Genomic DNA, 4070 nt, shown 5'->3' with positions numbered 1-4070 from the left:
TCCGGGGTGCGCGAGCCCCCCGTCCCGCAGGCCATCAGAGGGTCCGGGCGCTGGGGACGGGGCTCCACCGGTTCCCGGGGAGGCTCTCCCCAGCCTGGCTAGGGTTTGGAAGGTGGGACCGGGCCCGGGGATGAGCTCCGGCCGGCCGGCCCGGGGTGCGCAAGCCCCCCGTCCCGCAGGCCACCAGAGGGTCCGGGCGCTGGGGACGGGGCTCCACCGGGGCCCGGGGAGGCTCTCCCCAGCCTGGCTAGGGTTCGGAAGGTGGGACCGGGCCCGGGGCTTGAGCTCCGGCCGGCCAGCCCCGGGGTGCGCGAGCCCCCCGTCCCGCAGGCCACCAGAGGGTCCGGGCGCTGGGGACGGGGCTCCACCAGTGCCCGGGGAGGCTCTCCCCAGCCTGGCTAGGGTTCGGAAGGTGGGACCGGGCCCGGGGCTTGAGCTCCGGCCGGCCAGCCCCGGGGTGCGCGAGCCCCCCGTCCCGCAGGCCACCAGAGGTTCCGGGCGCTGGGGACGGGGCTCCACCGGGGCCCGGGGAGGCTCTCCCCAGCCTGGCTAGGGTTTGGAAGCTGGGACCTGGCCCGGGGCTTGAACTCCATCTGGCAGGCCCCGAGGGTGCTGGAGCCCCCTGTCCTGCAAGCCAGTCGAGGGTCTGGGCGCTAGGATCCCTCTGGGCCTGGGGAGGCATTCCCCGGCCTGGCTAGGGTTCGGAACATGGGACTGGGCCTGGGGCATGAACTCTGTCCGGCAGGTCCCGGGGTGCTGGAGCCCCCGTCCTGCAAGCCAGCCGAGGTTCCGGGAGCTGGGGTCCATCGGGGCCTGCAGAGGCTCTCCCTGGCCTGGGGGTAGGGTTTGGAAGCTAAGCCCCAAGCCCGCCATGAGCAGGACGCCGTTTAGGCCCCGGTCGAGCGGGCGAGTGGATTTGTGGAGCCCTGATTACATTGAGTGCCGTGTAATTATGTGGCGTGTAAATATGTGGCACTGAGTGGTATTTGGAGTGTATGTTGCATTGAGTGCAGTGTAATTATGTGGCGTGTAATTATGTCGCAGTGAGTGGCATTTGGAGTGTATGTTGCATTGAGTGCAGTGTAATTATGTGGCGTGTAATTATGTGGCACTGAGTGGTATTTGGAGTGTATGTTGCGTTGAGTACAGTGTAATTATGTGGCGTGTAATTAGGTGGCACTGAGTGGTATTTTGAGTGTATGTTGCGTTGAACGCAGTGTAATTATGTAGCATATAATTATGTGGCAGAGTGGTATTGTGTGGAGTGTATGTTGCATTGAGTGCAGTGTAATTATGTGGCGTGTAATTGTGTGGCGTGTAATTATGTGGCACTGAGTGGTATTAGGAGTGTATGTTGCATTGAGTGCAGTGTAATTATGTGGAGTGTAATTATGTGGCACTGAGTAGTATTTGGAGTGTATGTTGCATTGAGTGCAGTGTAAATATATGGCGTGTAATTATGTGGCACTGAGTGGTATTTGGAGTGTATGTTGCATTGGGTGCAGTGTAATTGTGTGGGGTTGTGTGTGGGGGGGGCTGTGTGGGGTTGTGAGGGGTGTGTGTGTGGGGGGGTGGGAGGGAGTGGGGTGTGTCTGTGTGTGGGAGTGTGTGTGTGGGGGTTGTGTGTGTGTGGGGTTGTGGGTCATTCTCTCAAGAAAAAACAGATGTAAGTGAATGTGTGAACATTAGTCGAAACAACAGTAAACAACACTGCGAAAAATACAAGCATGAAACATGTGGAATCCATGAAGTTGCATAAAAAGAACGAGATAGCTACATTCCCTAAATGTGTAGTAGTCGTGGCTGCTAGCAGATGAGGTCTGTTGACGGATGGATTGCCTCCTGTTACTTCCCCTTATGATGAGCAGGTGTGGAGAGCAACGTGCAGCAGAGCAACAGGCCAGAGGTTGGGGAGAAGAATTTTCGAAAAATCTAAAGAAAGCTAAGGACGAAGAAGCACTGGGCAGGAGGAAGGAGCAACAGAGAGCAGGTCTGGGCGAGTGGAATAAAATGCAGCACACGAAAAAGAGAGAGCAAATGGGGTGAGGGGAGCAACATGGAGCGCTCAAGGCGAAGGGTGCAGGACTTTAGTAGAAAGAAAGCTGCACACGAGCCCTCGGGTTTAGCGAACATGAAAAACTCCCTACACACAAAACATTAAAGCACCTTTCTTTAAAACTGTATTTATTTGTTTTCTTTCCTTTTTTAAATATATTTATTTAATGGCAGCATCTTCTTTACGGAGCCGTCTAAACAGCAGCCCGGGCTGCACTGACCCATGGAACTTCAGGAAAGCTGAGCGTCACTATGAGGGTAGACAGCCCATGCTGTAAACTGTCGGCAATGGAAAACAAGCTGCCTTTGAAGAAGGACAAAATGATTCATAAAGGGGGGTGGTGATGGACAGAGTATCTGAATTAAGCAGAACACTCCTACCCAGTCAAAAGATCAGGGCTTGATCCATCACCGTTTTTGAGCTCACTGCACCATCCCAGTTCAGAACCTGGCTACATGCAAATTAGTCTGTCCCTGGCCCAGTGCATCATGGGAACAGTGCAGACCAAACTACCAAGCCAATTCTTTACTGGAAAGGAAACAAATTTCCGGGGACCGGTTTCTGGCATTACAGCCGTCTTCGGCCCGGCTTGCTTGAATCCTGATGGTGCAGTGAGCAAGGGACTCACATCTGAGCATACCCTTCCACACTTGTGGTGGCCAAAATGATTCATAAAGGGGGGTGGTGATGGACAGAGTATCTGAATTAAGCAGAACACTCCTACCCAGTCAAAAGATCAGGGCTTGATCCATCACCGTTTTTTAGCTCACTGCACCATCCCAGTTCAGAACCTGGCTACATGCAAATTAGTCTGTCCCTGGCCCAGTGCATCATGGGAACAGGGCAGACCAAACTACCAAGCCAATTCTTTACTGGAAAGGAAACAAACTTCCGGGGACCGGTTTCTGGCATTACAGCCGTCTTCGGCCCGGCTTGCTTGAATCCTGATGGTGCAGTGAGCAAGGGACTCACATCTGAGCATACCCTTCCACACTTGTGGTGGCCAAAATGATTCATAAAGGGGGGTGGTGATGGACAGAGTATCTGAATTAAGCAGAACACTCCTACCCAGTCAAAAGATCAGGGCTTGATCCATCACCGTTTTTTAGCTCACTGCACCATCCCAGTTCAGAACCTGGCTACATGCAAATTAGTCTGCCCCTGGTCCAGTGCATCATGGGAACAGGGCAGACCAAACTACCAAGCCAATTCTTTACTGGAAAGGAAACAAACGTCCGGGGACCGGTTTCTGGCATTACAGCCGTCTTCGGCCCAGCTTGCTTGAATCCTGATGGTGCAGTGAGCAAGGGACTCACATTTGAGCATACCCTTCCACACTTGTGGTGGCCAACATGATTCATAAAGGGGGGTGGTGATGGACAGAGTATCTGAATTAAGCAGAACACTCCTACCCAGTCAAAAGATCAGGGCTTGATCCATCACCGTTTTTTAGCTCACTGCACCATCCCAGTTCAGAACCTGGCTACATGCAAATTAGTCTGTCCCTGGCCCAGTGCATCATGGGAACAGGGCAGACCAAACTACCAAGCCAATTCTTTACTGGAAAGGAAACAAACTTCCGGGGACCGGTTTCTGGCATTACAGCCGTCTTCGGCCCGGCTTGCTTGAATCCTGATGGTGCAGTGAGCAAGGGACTCACATCTGAGCATACCCTTCCACACTTGTGGTGGCCAAAATGATTCATAAAGGGGGGTGGTGATGGACAGAGTATCTGAATTAAGCAGAACACTCCTACCCAGTCAAAAGATCAGGGCTTGATCCATCACCGTTTTTTAGCTCACTGCACCATCCCAGTTCAGAACCTGGCTACATGCAAATTAGTCTGCCCCTGGTCCAGTGCATCATGGGAACAGGGCAGACCAAACTACCAAGCCAATTCTTTACTGGAAAGGAAACAAACTTCCGGGGACCGGTTTCTGGCATTACAGCCGTCTTCGGCCCGGCTTGCTTGAATCCTGATGGTGCAGTGAGCAAGGGACTCACATCTGAGCAT

This window comes from Lissotriton helveticus, chromosome 2_2, assembly GCF_964261635.1.
Source record: "Lissotriton helveticus chromosome 2_2, aLisHel1.1, whole genome shotgun sequence".
Taxonomy (NCBI): Eukaryota; Metazoa; Chordata; class Amphibia; order Caudata; family Salamandridae; genus Lissotriton; species Lissotriton helveticus.
This window is presented reverse-complemented; position numbering follows the sequence as displayed.